The following is a 17,448-nucleotide window of genomic DNA, read 5'->3' as shown; positions in this document are numbered from 1 at the left end:
GAAAAATAGTCAGTAATCTCTTGGACATCAGCCTTAGCAACATATTTCTGGATATGTCTTCTCGGGCAAAGGAAACCATCAACAAAATGAAAAGCCAACTTAGTGAATGTGAGAATATATTTGCAAATAATATCTCCAGTAAGGGTTTAATATAAAAAATATATAAAGAACTTACATAACTCACACACACAAAACAAGCAGTCTAATTAAAAAATGGACAGAGGACCTGAATACACATTTTTCCAAAGAAGACATCCAGGTGGCCAATGGACACATGAAAAGATGCTCAGCATCACTCATCATCAGGGAAATGCCAATCAAAACCACAATGACCTATCACTTCATACCAGTCAGAGTAGCTAGTATCAAAAAGTGAAGAAATAACAAAGTTGGTGAGGATGTAGAAAAAAGGGAACCTTCATGCACCAATTTTCATCATAGGGATGTAAACTGGTGCAGGTACTATGAAAAACAGTATGAAGTTTCCTCAAAAACTTAAAAATGGAAATACCATATGATCCAGTAATTGCACTACTGGGTATTTACCCAAAGAAAATGAAAACACCAATTTGAAAGATATGCACCCGTATGTTTATTGCAGCGTCATTTACAATAGCCGAGATATGGAAGCAACTCATGTGTCCATTGATAGATGAATGAATGAAGAAGATGTGGTGTGTGTGTGTGTATACGTACATACATACATACATACATACACACACACAATGGAATACTACTCAGACAAAAAATGATATCCTGCCATTTGCAACAACATGGATGGTGCTAGAGAGTATTACGTTGAGTGAAAGAACTCAGGAAAAAAAAGACATGATTTCACTTATATGTGGAATTTAGAAAACAAAACAAACTTTTTTAAAAAAAATTTTTAGTGTTTATTATTGACAGAGAGAGACAGAGCATGAGTGGGGGAGGGGCAGAGAGAGAGGGAGACACAGAATCTGAAACAGGCTCCAGGCTCTGAGCTGTCAGCACAGAGCCCGACGTGGGGCTTGAACTCATGGACAGTGAGATCATGAGCTGAGCTGAAGTCGGACGCTCAACTGACTGAGCCACCCAGGCACCCCCCAAAACAAACTTTTGAATACAGAAAACAAATTGGTGGTTGCCAGAGAAGAGGTGGGTGTGGAGATGAGTAAAACAAATTAAGGGGATTAAGAGGTATAAACTTTAAGTTACAAAATAAATAAGTCACCAAGATGAATAATATAGCATAGAGAATATAGTCAATAAGAGCAAAAAATTTTTTTGAAGAAAGTATGATGGGAGGAATAGGTGTAAAGAAGGCAAGAGGCTTAAGTTAGCATAACACTGTGACATTTATGCTTGATCACTTGATAAACGTCCAGTGATAACCACATCCCAAGGTTTTTGGACAAATGATAGAAATAAAATGCAGACACTGATGGGAGTTTCTCTAAGGCAATAGTAATTACAACACTGACCTCATACCAAGAAACGGCACCAAAATACATTGTGAAGGTTGGAAATACAAAGTTAGAAACTACGTCACATACTACTTGTAACTCATATTTTAAAATGTATTTTGAGATAACACTGGTCTATCACACTAACTGATGACAGTTCATTTCTTGCTGCTCTCGCAGCCTGTATGTGTGGTGGGTGATTAAAGACCAGAGTCTCCCTGTTTTGACACTTGATGAAGTCTGAAAATATTTCTGATATAGAATGTGTAATAGCAACATTAATCAGCTTCATAAGATGATACCACAAATTTTTGTCTTTCCTTTGACTACCAATTTCTTAAGGAGAAAAACACCGTATAACGAATAACATGTATGTTTAAATTTCTACTCTTAAATAGCCACCAACTTAAAAAAAATTTTTTTTAATGTTTATTTCTGAGACAGAGAGACAGAGCATGAGTGGGGGAGGGGCAGAGAGAGGGAGACACAGAATCTGACACGGGGCTCAAACCCACAAACCGTGAGATCATGACCTGAGCAGAGGTTGGTCACTCAACCGACTGCGCCACCCAGGCGAAACAGCCACCAACTTTTAAATGCCTTCAGAGAAGAGAAAGAAGTACTTCAAGAAACTGTGTGTCAAAGATAAAATTTTAGCTGGAGGATAAATATGTTTATTTCAAAAATGTTAACAAAAATCTATTTAGAGGTCCTGATACATCCTGTAATAGGTGTATAATACTTATCTTTACAAAAATATTCAGATTCATTTTTCTTCATATCAATGAACTCTTGATTGAAAAATAAAATCTTCACATACATTCTTCATTCTATTATAAGATATCAAGAATATAGTTCCATTTATGTCATTTAAATAATGACATGATAATTTTGGTATAATCAAGGATTTTACAGTCAATCCTAATTAATCTCTCAAACTTCTGTGGATTGAATAAAGCAAAGATTTTTACAATCAAGGCAAATGCAGACATTGAAAATAATCTTTACATGTAATCTACTGACTTTAAAAGAATAAACATTTCATGTTACTTTTTAGGATAGAATTCACTATCCTTACCAAATAACCAAACCCTAATGCATAGAAATGGGGATTTTTAAAAAAATTTAACTTGTTTTATTTTTTATTTTTTTATATTTACCTCCAAGTTAGCGTATAGTGCAACAATGATTTCAGGAATAGATTCCTTAGTGCCCCTTACCCATTTAGCCCATCCCCCCTCCCACAACCCCTCCCATAACCCTCAGTTTGTTCTCCATATTTATGAGTCTCTTGTGTTTTGTCCCTCTCCCTGTTTTTGTATTATTTTTGTTTCCCTTCCCTTATGTTCATCTCTTTTGTCTCTCAAAGTCCTCATATGAGTGAGGTCATATGATTTTTGTCTTTCTCTGACTAATTTCACTTAGCATCATACTCTGCAGTTCCATCCACATAGTTGCAAATTGCAAGATTTCCTTCTTTTTGATTGCCGAGTAATACTCCATTGTGTGTTTATATATGTATATATACCACATCTTCTTTATCCATTCATCCATCGATGGACTTTTGGGCTCTTTCCATACTTTGGCTCTTGTTGATAGTGCTGCTGTAAACATGGGGGTGCGTGTGTCCCTTCGAAACAGCACACCTGTATCCCATGGATAAATGCGTAGTAGTGCAATTGCTGGGTCGTAGGGAAGTTCTATTTTTAGTTTTTTGAGGAACTTCCAAACTGTTTTCCAGAGTGGCTGCACCAGCTTGCATTGCCACCAACGATGCAAAAGAGATCCTCTTTTTCCACATCCTCGCCAACATCTGTTGTTGCCTAAGTTGTTAATGTGAGCCATTCTGACAGGTGTAAGATTGTATCTCATTGTGGTTTTGATTGGTATTTCCCTGATGATGAGTGATGTTGAGCATTTTTTCATGTGTCGGTTGGCCATCTGGATGTCTTCTTTGGAGAATTGTCTAGTCATGTCTTTTGCCCATTTCTTCACTGGATTGTTTGTTTTTTGGGTGGTGAGTTTGATAAGTTCTTTATAGATTTTGGATACTAACCCTTTATCTGATATGTCATTTGCAAAAATCTTCTCCCATTCTGTCGGTTGCCTTTTAGTTTTGCTGATGGTTTCCTTCACTGTGCAGAAGCTTTTTATTTTGATGAGATCCCAGTAGTTCATTTGTGCTTTTGTTTCCCTTGCCTCCAGAGACGTATTGGGTAAGAAGTTGGTACAGACAAGATCAATGAGGTTTTTGCCTGCTTTCTCCTCGAGAATTTTGGTGGCTTCCTGTCTTACACTGAGGTCTTTCATCCATTTTGAGTTTATTTTTGTGTCTGGTGTAAGAAAGTGGTCCAGGTTCATTCTTCTGCATGTCACTGTCCAGTTTTCCCAGCACCACTTGCTGAAGAGACTGTCTTTATTCCATTGGATATTCTTTCTTGCTTTGTCAGAGATTAGTTGGCCATACGTTTGTGGGTCCATTTCTGGGTTCTCTATTCTGTTCCATTGATCTGAGTGTCTGTTCTTGTGCCAGTACCATAAAGTCTTGATGATTACAGCTTTGTAGTATAGCTTGAAGTCTGGGATTGTGATGCCTCCTGCTTTGGTTTTCTTTTTCAAGATTGTTTGGCTATTCAGGGTCTTTCGCTTCCAGACAAATTTTAGGATTATTGTTCTAGCTCTGTGAAGAATGCTGGTGTTACTTTGATAGGGATTGCATTGAAAATATAGATTGCTTTGGGTAGTATCAACATTTTAACAATATTTGTTCTTCCTATCCAGGAGCATGGAATCTTTTTCCATTTTTTTTGTGTCTTATTTAATTTCTTTCATCAGCTTTCTATAGTTTTCAGTGTATAGATTTTTCACCTCTTTGTTTAGATTTATTCCTAGGTATTTTATGATTTTTTGTGCAACTGCAAATGAGATCGATTCCTTGATTTCTCTTTCTGTCGCTTCATTGTTGGTCTATAGGAATGCAACCGATTTCTGTGCATTGATTTTATATCCTGCAACTTTGCTGAATTCATGAATCAGTTCTAGCAGTTTTTTGGCAGAATTTTTTGGGTTTTCCATATACAGTATCATGTCATCTGCAAAGAGTGAAAGTTTGACCTCCTCCTGGCCAATTTGGATGCCTTTTATTTCTTTGTGTTGTCTGAGAGCAGAGGCTAAGACTTCTAATACTATGTTGAATAACAGTGGTGAGAGTGGACATCCCTGTTTTGTTCCTGACCTTAGGGGGAAAGCTCTCAGTTTTTCCCCATTGAGGATGATATTAGCGATGGGTCGTTCATATATGGCTGTTATGATCTCGAGGTATGCTCCTTCTATCCCTACCTTCTTAAGAGTTTTTATCAAGAAACTATGCTGTGTTTTGTCACATGCTTTCTCTGCATCTATTGAGAGGATCAGATGGTTCTTGTCCTTACTTTTTTTTAAATTTACAATTATTTATTTTTGATAGAGAGAGAGAGAGAGAGAGAGAGAGCGCACAAGTGGGGGAGGGGCAGAGAGAGAAGGAGACACAGACTCCGAAGCAGGCTTCAGGCTCCGAGCTGTCAGTACAGAGCCCGGCATGGGGTTCGAACTCACAAACCGTGAGATCATGACCTGAGACGAAGTCAGACACTTAACCGTCTGAACCACCCAGGTGCCCTTTGTCCTTTCTTTTATTGATGTGATGAATCACGTTAATTGTTTTGCAGATATTGAACCAGCCCTGCACCCCGGTATAAATCCCACTTGATCGTGGTGAATACTTTTTTTAATGTATTGTTGGATCCGGTTGGCTAATATCTTGTTGAAGATTTTTGCATCCATGTTCATCAGGGAAACTAGTCTATAGTTCTCCTTTTTAGTGGGGTCTCTGGTTTTGGAATCAAGGTAATGCTGGCTTCATAGAAAGAGTTTGGAAGTTTTCCTTCTATTTCCATTTTTTTGGAACACCTTCAAGAGAATAGGTGTCAACTCTTCCTTAAATGTTTGGTAGAATTTCCCTGGAAAGCCATATGGCCCTGGACTCTTGTTTTTTGGCAGATTTTTGATTACTAATTTGATTTCCTTACTGGTTATGTGTCTGTTCAAATTTTCTGTTTCTTTATGTTTCAGTTTAGGTAGTGTATATCTTTCTAGGAATTAGTCCATTTCTTCCAGATTGCCAATTTTATCGGCATATAGTTGCTCATAATATTCTCTTATTATTGTTTTTCTTTCTGCTGTGTAGGTTGTGATGTCTCCTCTTTCATTCTTGATTTTATTTATTTGGGTCCTTTCCTTTTTCTTTTTGATCAAACTGGCTAGTGGTTTATCAATTTTGTTAATTCTTTCAAAGAACCAGCTTCTTGTTTCATTGATGTGTTCTACTGTTTTTTTGGTTTTGATAGCATTAATGTTTGCTCTAATCTTTATTATTTCCTGTCTTCTGCTGGTTTTGGGTTATATTTGCTCTTCTTTTTCCAGTTCCTTAAGGCGTAAGGTTAGGTTGTGTATCTGAGATCTTTCTTCCTTCTTTGGAAAGGCCTGGATTGCTATATACTTCCCTCCTATGACCGCCTTTGCTGCATCCCAGAGATTTTGGGTTGTGGTGCTATCATTTTCATTGACTTCCATATACTTTTTAATTTCCTCTTTAACTTCTTGGTTAGCCCATTCATTCTTTAGTAGGATGTTCTTCATTCTCCAAGTATTTGTTACCTTTCAAATTTTTTCTTGTGGTTGATTTTGAGTTTCATAGCTTTGTGGTCTGAAAATATGCACGGTATGATGTCGATCTTTTTGTATTTACTTAGGGCTGATTTGTTTCCCAGTATGTGGTCTATTCTGGAGAACATTCCATGTGCACTGGAGCAGAATGTATATTCTGCTCCTTTAGAATGAAATGTTCTGAATATATCTGTTAAGTCCATCTGGTCCAGTGTGTCATTAAAGCCATTGTTTCCTTGTTTATTTTTTGATTAGATGATCTGTCTATTGTTGTGAGTGGAGTGTTGAAGTCTCCTACTGTTATGGTATTACTATTGATGAGCTTCTTTATGTTTGTGATCAATTGATTTATATATTTGGGTGCTTTCACATTTGGCGCATAAATGTTTACAGTTGTTAAGTCTTCTTGGTCTGTAGACCCCTCGATTATGATATAATGCCCTTCTGCATCTCTTGATACAGTCTTTAAAGTCTAGATTGTCTGATATAAGTATGGCTACTCCTGCTTTCTTTTGTTGACCGTTAGCATGATAGATGGTTCTCCATCCACTTATTTTCAATCTGAAGGTGTCTTTGGGTGTAAAGTCGGTCTCTTGTAAACAGCATATAGATGGATCTTGTTTTCTTATCCATTCTGTTACCCTCTGTCTTTTGATTGGAGCATGGAGTCCATTGACGTTTAGAGTGAGTACTGAAAGATAGGAATTTATTGCCATTATGATGCTTGTAGAGTTGGAGTTCTGGTGGTGTTCTCTGGTACTTTCTAAGCTTTGTTGCTGTTGGTATATGTGTGTGTGTGTGTGTGTGTGTGTGTGTGTGTATTTTTTTCCCATCTTTTCTTCCCTCAGAGAGACCTCCTTAAAATTTCTTGCAGGGTTGGTTTAGTGGTCACAAACTCCTTTAATTTTTGTTTGTCTGGGAAACTTTTTATCTCTCCTATTTTGAATGGCAGCCGTGCTGGATAAAGAATTCCTGGCTGCCTATTTTCCTGATTCAGCACACTGAATATATCCTGCCACTCCTTTCTGGCCTGCCATGTTTCTGTGGATAGGTCTGCTGCAAACCTGCTCTGTCTTCCCTTGTAGGTTGGGGACTTTTTTCCCTTGTTGCTTTCATGGTTCTTTCCTTGCCTGAGTATTTTGTGAATTTGACTATGATATGCCTTGTTGATGGTCGGTTTTTGTTGAACCTAATGGGAGTTCTCTGTGCTTCCTGGATTTTGATGTCTGTGTTTTTCCCGAAGTTAGGAAAGTTTTCCTCTATGATTTGCTCACATAGCCCTTCTATTTCTTCCATTTCTATTTCTCTCTCTTCCTCTTCTGGGACCCCTATGATTCTGATGTTGTTCCTTTTTAATGAGTCACTGATTTCTCTAATTCTTAAATCGTGCTCTTTTGCCTTAATCTCCCTCTTTTTTTCTGCTTTGTTATTCTCTGTAAGTTTGTCCTCTATATCGCTGATTCTCTGTTCTGCCTCATCCATCCTGCTGCCGCAGCATCCATCCATGATTGCATCTCAGTTATAGCATTTTTAATTTCATTCTATTTTTTACTTCTTTTATCTTTGCAGAAAGGGATTTTAATCTATTTTCGACTCCAGCTAGTATTCGTATTATCGTGATTCTAAATTCTGGTTCAGACAGCTTGCTCGTATCTGTGTTTGTTAAATCCCTGGCTCTTGTTTCTTCATGCTCTTTCTTTTGGGGTGAATTCCTTAGTTTTATCATTTTGAAGGGAGAAAAGGAGTTAATGAAGTATAAAAATTAAAATAAAATATTTTAAAATAAAATAAAGTAAAAAAATATTAAAATTGCAAAATTAAAAAAACACACACACACAAAAATTGAATAAATGATGCTAGATCCTAGGTGTGTTTTGGTCCGGGTGTTGAAAGTAGTTTGACAGATTAGAGAAAAAAAGAGGGAGGGGAGAAGAAAAAAAGGAAAATCGTTTGAGAATTTGGAAAAAATGAATACACTGTAGACTAAAGTGAGATGATGGGAGTAAAATAGAATTTAAAATATTTACACAAAAGTAAATAATATAGTAGAAAATTTTAAAGAAAAATATTTTTAATAAAAATTAAAAATAAAAATGAATTTTTTCTCTTTCTGTATTCATGAAAAAGAAAAGAAACGAAAAAGAGAAAAAAGAAAAAAAAAATCGTTTGAAAATTTGGCAAAGTGAATACATTGTAGTAGACTTAAATAAAATGATGGAAGTAAAATAGAGTTTGAAAAAGTTTACATAAAAGTTAAAAATATACTAAAAATATTGAAGAAAATATTTTCAATAGAAATTTAAAATAAAAATGGGGTGTTTCTCTTTCTGCATTCAAGAAAAAGAAAAGAAACGAAAAAGAGAAAAAAGAAAAAAAAGAAAAAAAGGAAATTGTTTGAAAATTTGAAAAGGTGAATACACCGAAGTAGACTAAAATAAAATGATGGAAGTAATATATAATTTGAAAAAACTTACACAAAAGTGGAAAATACAGTAAAAAAAAATTAAAGAAAAATATTTTTAATAAAAATTGAAAATAAAAATGAATTTTTTCTCTTTCTGTATTTCAAGAAAAAGAAAAGTAGTGAAAAAGAAAAAAAAAGAAAATTGAATATATGGACCTGCTAACAGATTGAAATAGGACTGAAATTACTTCGTTTTCCCCTAGAAGTCAGAGTATGTAGGGCTGTATAGTCCATAAACTAAGTAGGCGGTGAGACTGGTGTTCTTGAAGGGTGAGGATGGCCCAGGTGGGCTGGGCTCAGTGTAATGGCTCTGTTTTGCATAGATGGAGTTGCTAGCCTGTTTGGGTGGAGTGTTGTGGTGCTTGTAGGTGCGTATGCGCCTGTGTGGAAGCGGTGAAACTGTGTCATCCAGCTACCAAGTCTCTAGTATCGGAACTCTGTTCTCCCCGATCCGCAATCACACACCTGTCCTCTGTCTTCAGCTTTCTTCCATTCCCTGCTTCTTCACTGTCCTTCACCAAGCCCCAGGCAGTACCTCTCTCCCGAGGTTTGTCTCAGATGTGGCTGTTTTCCCCGGCCCCTTACATCTGAAGGACTGTGGCTTTGACCCGCTCCGCCCCTCTGTGGGAGGGTCTCTCCAAGCAATGTCCGAACAATGGCCGAATGTCGGCTGCACCCAGGAACACTTGCTGGACCCTGCTGCTGCCGGTGTCCCAAGACTGCAGTCAGGTGCCAGCCTGCCCCATAAAAATTTTGCGAGATAGTGTAGCAGCAGCTTTTCAGGGATTATGGAAAATCACAACACATATCTGGCACCAGGCTTCACCCTTATCGACCTTGTTCCAGCACTAGCGAATGTGGCCATTTTCTGGGGTCTGCTGGGACCCGGTGGCTTCACCAGTCTCTACCAAATGTCCTTCCGGCAGTGGAACCGCTTTTCCCCGTGTGGCCCAAGAACCTCCCAGACCCCACTTTGCTCCTGGGGATTCACTCTTCCCACCAGAGCACCGCCAGGTATCGAGCTACAGAGTTGCAGACTTTGCGCTCCCCTTGTTTACAGTCTTAACAGAGTTTAAACCCTCTCCTTTCTCCCTTTTTAGTTTAGTACCTGTGGCTGTTTCCAATTTTCCACTTTCTCTCCAGCTGCTTTTGAGGAGGGGTGCTTTTCCCATATTCTCCCCCCCGCCCAGTCTCTGTCCTCTCTCTGCCTGCAAAAGTGGCTCTGTGCCCACCGCCAGCTTCTCTCTCCCCAAGTACACCTCTCCGTGGCATGCACCTACTGAATTCTGTGGTTCAGGTTGTGCAGATTGTTGTATTAATCCTCCAATCAGTTTTCTTGGTGTGTAGGATGGTTTAATGTTGGTCTGGCTGTATTTCATGGATGTGAGACACACAAAAAACTTCCATGGTGTTCTGCCATCTTGGCTCCCTAACAGATGGGGATACTTTGAAAAGTACTCTCTAATACATAGAAGATGATTAGAGTAAATGGGAAGATATCCCATGTACTTCTGAAATTTCAATTAACTCCAACTTGGTGTGCAAATTCAATGAAATCCCAGTGAAAATTCACTTGAAATTTTTGAGGAACTTTAAATAGCCTCCAGAATACATGCTGAGGAATAAAGTCCAGAAACAGCAAAGTCAAGCATAAAAATGAATGTAGGGGCCTGTTAACTTACCATATATTAAGAAATATGACAAAGCCATGGTGGGGGAAGTTACATAGTATTGGCCCAAGAACACACAAATAAATGAGATACAAAAGAAAACTGAGGAGAGGTAATAGTTGGATAAATGATGACACCAATATAGGCAGAGAGGGATTCTGAGCTCTAAAATCATCACAGCCCAATCTCAAAAGAGTCTATAGCACCAGAATAAGTTGAGTTGAAGCCAGATCAGTCAGGAAATCCCACTCAAGGGGTGACTTAAGCACCCCCCACCAAAAAAAAAAAATCAAGAGTTCATAAGTTACAGATATTTCTGGAAGCTAGCAGAGATCCCAAGCAGCCAGTATCCAAGTACAGGAGTGCAATAAAATTTGAAAGGCCCAGTGCAATATAATAATGTGTGTCTGAAAATGATGGAAAAAGTGTCATTAAAAGTACTAAAATATGAAATATTTTGAACTATAAAATAGAAAGCTTAATCCTTCCTTTTCCAACTTCTTTCTCAATCTGTCATGATGTTTTTATTTGCTACGTAAAGCAAAAAATATTCTGCAAGAGAAAAACTAAAAATTTAGATTATTAGTATAAATTTTACCAATTATCTTTATATAGTGCAATGCCAGTCTTAAATGCAAATATAAAAGCACTTAACTTATATGTGGAATTATCAAAATTACAGAATTATATTTTTCATAGCTTATATATGAGTACACATTATATTCTCACTAGAATGGTAGAAAATCAGCATGAAACTAACACAAATGTTTGTATTTCATTTCCTCATAAAGGCACATTCTACCAATATTCTTTACCTTGGCTTATTGATGAATAAGAAAGGATGGAAAAGAAAAGGAATTTGGGGCTGTACTTTCCCTTTCTTGCTTATCATTTTCAACATAAGTGGTTGGTGAATGCAGGGAGGTCACACAAGCAAGAAAGGACATGATAGGGTTCCTTGGTTGGTTGTGTTTCTTAGAGTCCATTAATTGATTTATTTCCACAATCAAAGCAATTCCTGTTCAGAAAAGAAAGCATGCCTCTTGGGGCTGCTCATGCTTCCTCATTTATAGGTGTAACAAGTTTACTGTGTAATAACTTTGAGTGTTGCTCAACTTCTACCTATTACAGATTGTGGTAGGCAGCATCTTAAGATGCCTTGCCCTTTGGCATACATATCCCATGTCATTCCCTCACTTGAATACTGTAGGACCTGTAAGTGTGATGGAATAGTATTCTCACGATTATGTTACGTTATTTGGCAAAGGTAAAGGGACTTTGCAGGTATAATTAATATCCCAAATCAGTTGGCTTTAAGCTAATCAAAAAAGTGATTATCCCAGGAGGGTCTGACCTGATTGATGAGCCCTTTAAAAGAGGGTTGAAAAGTCAGAAACTCCAAGTAACAACAAAATATTTCTCTTCTCTCCCTTCCTCCTCCTTCCCCTCCCTTCATTGCTTTGACGCTTTAAAGAAGCAAGTGGAGGTGAACTCTCCTCCTCCAAGGAAGTGAATTCGGCCAACAATCTGGTGGAACTGGGAAGCAGATCTTTCCTTCAAAAAATCCCTCAAATGGAAATGCAGCCCACCACCCTTGAGCACAGCCTTGTGAGTCCCTACCAGAAGACCCAGTTTGGCAATGGCCAGACTTCCGACCCATAGGAAACGTTGGATAAAAATGTGTGTTGTTTTATCCCACCAACTTTGTGGTAATTTATTATGCAGTCTACATAACGAATACATGAGTCCACAGATGCTGTGTGACTAGAGCAACAAGGAGCAGTGGCAGATGTGCATATTGTGTGCGTGTCTCTTTCCTCATACATATGCTCCATTGTCCCAGATGAATTTGCTTACACAATAAAATTTCAAGACAAAATTATTAAGAAGGCCAAATGAAGAGCAGCAGAGACTTAAGCCAACAATGGCTGCTTTTGATCATGAGACTCTTTGCAATGGCACACTCATGAAGCTGGCCCTATCCTAATGGACAAGGACCTGGGACCAGGAAAGATCACATCCAAGGACAGGATAAGACATTTTGTACTACATGCTCTTCCCCTCCCTCCTTCATAAAAGCAACACTGTCTGAGAGAGGGTAGTGAACATTTAGGAGAGCAGTCTAGGTACCAGGCATTATCATACTGATCTGTATATTGGCCACATCGTTTGTGGTTTGCACTGAATTTTATATTTAATTACTTCACTGCTTTCCCTTCCATAATTCCACAAATGAATCCCAAAGACTGCCAGATTTATTATAAACAGAATTGCAAAACTGCATTTTTTTTCCGAAATCCAGGTTAGAGAGCAAATACTACATCCCAGTGCCATTCCACTCATATCACAGCTCTTAAACTATCTTTTAATAAATTCTTCACAGTTAGACAACACCTTGAACAATTAATCCCCTTAACGCACTCTGTGGAACTGCTTTCAATCACTTTTCTAAGATGGCTTTGCCCCTAGAGACTCAATGAAGACAGAGATTGTTAGAAAACATTCATTTAAGAATTTTAAGTAAAATTATCAACCTAACTTCATAAAACCAACAATGTCTAAATGCCTGAGAGATCTTCAGATGCTATCTTCCAGCTGTTCTGAGGATAGAATTTGTATAGAAGTTGTGTTCTCAAACTGCCTTGGCATTTGGAGAAAAACATAAGTGCTAAGCTCTGAGCTATGTTATTCTCCCAAGGGAGAGAAAACAGCTGAAGGAAAGACATTCTGATGAAAAGTATGCCAACAACATTTCCATCTCCAAACCTCTCTTAAGAGTTGCAACCTATGAGCAGCAGATCTTAGGTGGCTTGAAAAGTTACTCAAATCTTTCTTTGACACTTTACTAAAAGTTGGTTCCATCCGCAACCAAAGTGAGGAGGCTTGGATCATCCCAAAGAGAACTCTAATTTCTTCTGCCTAATTTCTCCTGCCTTGGAGTCAACTTTTACTTTTCCTGTTTGTGACATGTTTTCTTCCCTTGATTCAACTTCCCTTTATCAATACATCTCTGTTTCCTCTTCCATTACTGAACTCCAGATTCTAATAACTTCACACCCGAATTGCTTCAATACCTCTTTGCCTTCCTAGAGTCCTTTTCTCTTCTCAGATATGTGATAGAACACTGCCAGAATAATCTCATGTCTAAGTTATGCGTCAAAGTCTCCCCTCAACCTGGGCTCCTCCCATCTTTCATGCTTAGTGGTTTCCTATCCACTGAACATCAGGAAATAGTCCAAAAAGCCTAGCCAGGTTCTCTGGGAGATAATAATAATAATAATATTATATTTTATAATTATAAAATTATATATATTATATATATTATATATATAAAATTATAAAAAATATATTATAAAAAATCTAATAATAATAATTGTTATTATTATTATTTTTGTAGAGAAATTTAATCCAATTACATACTTTTGGATTCAACTAAACGAACATTTTTGAGTTCTCTCTTGTATGCCAGGCACCATGCTTGACACTGGAGAGGCAACGATGAGTAAGACATGGCCTTGCCTTTGAAGAGCTCTTTGTGGTTGGGAGGAGAGTTTAAAGTTCACTGCCACCATAATACATGTGCCAGTTCCTAGAGAGGATTATGCATAAAGTGATTTGAGAACACAAACAACGCAAATAGTGGGAGTAATTTTAAAGAGAATGAACCTAAGAAGATCATGAAAGAGATACAACAAACTAAGCCGTTCGTTTATCATCCTTATCAGGAAATTAGGGTTTCTCTTCCTAAATAATATTCAACATAAGGATTTTTTTAAGTTCCTTTCTTACAATATTTACAAGATTGTGGTTTCAGTTTGAAGGTGATGGATATGTAAATTAGAGTGGAAGCAGCAAAGAGGGAAAGTGAGATGAACTGGTGTAATGAAGAACTTATAAGACTGCTAATAACAGGGGTGCCTGGGTGACTCAGTCAGTTAAGCATCTGACTCTTGGTTTTGGCTCCGGTCATGGTCTCACAGTTCTTGAGATCAAGCCCCACGTTGGGGCTGTGCTGACAGCATGGAACCTGCTTGGATTCTCTCTCTCTGCCCCCTGCCCCCACTTGCACACACTGTCTTGCACACACTCACTGTCTCTCTCTCTGTCTGTCTCTCAAATAAGTAAACATTAAAAAAAAAGAGAGAGAGACTGTGATAACAATATGGGAGAGAGTGAGAGAAAGGGATTAAGTTGGTCTCCAAGTTCTTATGTCTGAAGCCCAAGTCTACATGAGATCCTGATGGCAAAACACTCAGAACAGAACCGGGGCTGGAGAAGGAGAAAGAAAGTGTAGCTGTTTTGGTATTCTGATTGAAGAGATGTCTCTACTGGCAGCAGGCATTTATAGATGAGACCTAGAACATAGCGTTGGTGTATATTTGGGGACATGATAAAAAAACAGTAAGGAAGAGGTGCAAAAAGAACAGCAGGGAGCCAAGAATGGAATTTTAGGATTAATCCACCTTTGAAGTTAGCAGAATCTGGTGAAACCAAGGAAAGAAAAATAAGTAGAAGCAGCAAGAAAATTAGAAAAGAAACACAACATAATCTAGGACCCACCAGTTGTATCAGGTCACTTTAAAATAAAGATTATGAATTATTCTCTGCTCCAGCCAACTGTATCCCTAAGAGCACTTTTTGGCTATTCATTTTTTAGTGGTCATGGAAATTGGGGTTTAGCTCTTGATAATTTGTTTCAAAATATGAGGCCGGGAATCTTGAGAGTACTCACAAGGGTATGTTTTCAATTATGAACTAACGATATGAGAGGAAATCTGATGAAATTCGCTATAATTCACTTACATTTTACTGAGAAAAATGGAGACACATGGCTTCTCTCCAGCTGATTTGACTGCCTCCAGTAGCCACAGTGCTGTAAACTGCCACCAGCAAAACTTATACCTCAAAATGATCAAAATAAAACGTATAAAGGGGCACCTGGGTGTCTCAGTCATTTAAGCGTCCTTCTTTGGCTCAGGTCACGATCTCATGGTTCACCAGTTTGAGCCCTGCATCATGTGGGCTCTGTGCTGACAGCTCAGAGCCAGGAGCCTGCTTCGGATTCTGTGTCTCTCTCTAAAGTTCCACATAATAAATATAGGTCTGTATTTAAAGGCAGTGTGGTTTCCATTTTAGTCAAGCACAGGTCTCTTTCCTATATTAACATTGAAAGGACCCACCAAGAGTTGATGAATTCAAGCCTTAAAACTTCATGCCTCCCACTGATACTCAATATCGCAGGTTTTTATAAGCCCTCTCTGGGGCAGAGCCCTCAGCTCCACAGGCCACCAAAAGATGTTGACTCGGACTGGTCTGTGCCTGAGGGGAAAACAGTTCAAATAAATTAAACTCAAAACATGAGCTCTAGACAACTATAATGTAATCTAACCAATCTACACAGAAGACTATTACGATATTTTTCTTAAATAGGAAGTCATGGTATTTGGAGTCAAGACAGACTGCTATCCAAATTCTATTTCTGCTAGCTGAAAGTTATGTGACCTTGAAAATGTCAGATCTTGGTTTCCATGTATGAGAAATGGATGGTTGAATATAACTTACAGAGTCATTGGGAAGGTTAAATTAGGTGGCATCTGTAAATTATCAAGAAGAGGGCCTGCCTGGTACACATTTGCACTTTGTAATTGGGTGAGATTGGTTTTAAATAATAACATTAATTTTGTTTGATCTTCTTTCTCGACCACAATTTTATTGACTTGTGTTAGCAAGAAAGAGCACCATTTTTGTAATCTGACATTTTCAAGATTTCACATGATTAACACAATTTCCAGCAAACTGTTATGTTAATTTCTCTAGCCTTTATGACCATCTATGATTAATGCTCTCATAGCTAGTACTAAATGTGATAATGTTATGAGTTCTGTAGTTTGAAGCATTATAAGTAGGGGAAAAATGAGATGATTTATGCAATCGAAGACAGGTAGGACATCACATACTTGACCCTCATTCAAGAAATATAAAACAATTTATGATAGGAGTATAGGATTATTTAGGAGAGAAAAACACAGCATGCAAAGAAAAAGAGCCTATACTTTTAAAAGGTTGTATGAAATTTAATTATGAAATACAGCATGCTCATGAACTACATGCCTTTTTTTTTTTTTAAGTCCGATGTGCCTCCAGGCAAGTCATGGACAGTCTCTGTGCCTCAGTTTCCTTGTCTGTTAAATGCCCATAGCAGTACTGGCCATATAGGGTTTTAAGGTTCAAATAAGTTAATATATATAAGGTATGCAACTGCCAAGAATGTCATAATTTCTGAATAATTGTTTATTGTTATTCTTCCTTGAATTCATTAGGGTGCCAAAGGTAAACAGAAAACACTCAGCTGGGATTACAAAGAGAATTTGATGTTGGAATAACGTTCAGGGGTGTGGGCAGGGAAAGGAATGGTAAGAAATAGTGAAGCATCTGTGCACTGGCAAAAGTCAGAAGCCACTGTTATAAGGAGGCACACAGAGGCACGCCAGGGGCGGATGGTGTCACCATACATGGTTGTCATAAAGAGATACAGAACCACAGCATAGAAAGAGGAGGAGAGAGAAATCTCTATTTTTCAACCCACCACACCCAACAGGAAACCAGAGGGCAAGGAAGTCAGGGTACTGGAGTCCATAGGAACCAGCCTCTCAGGGCTCCAACTAGAGCAGAGGAAGTCAGAGAATAGATCTGAGGGGATGAAGGACTAACCAGAAACTACCAAGCTCAAATAATAGTTGAATAATTCAATCAAACCCCTTATTCCTCAGGAAGAGTCTTAGCCAAAAGCCTGTATTTTGCTCACTGCATTCCTTCCTCAGCTCCTCATCCATGCCAAGTCTGTTTTTATTTTTAGGCAGAGACCTAGTGTGACAGCTGTGTCACATCTGATATCTTCTGGGCTTTTGATCAGTGGAGTGTAAGCCTTTATTTTGAGACATATATTTCTTTTTTGTTATTCCAAATCATAGTCAAGAAGAAGAAAATTCTTGATTATTAAATAAAATACCATAAGCCTAATAAATCTATGTTGTCAATTTGTTCATGCAAAACACAGAGGTGTCAAAATCCAATGAGCCTTTGAACATTTTTGGTGACTGCTTAGCAAACAGAGCAGTGGCTTGCTTTATTTTGGGTCATTTTCTATTCTCTTCTCTTTAGGGTG

Source organism: Panthera onca, chromosome A1, assembly GCF_046562875.1.
Source record: "Panthera onca isolate mPanOnc1 chromosome A1, mPanOnc1 haplotype 2, whole genome shotgun sequence".
NCBI lineage: Eukaryota > Metazoa > Chordata > Mammalia > Carnivora > Felidae > Panthera > Panthera onca.
The sequence above is the reverse complement of the archived record's forward strand: the minus strand, read 5'-3'. Positions refer to the sequence as shown.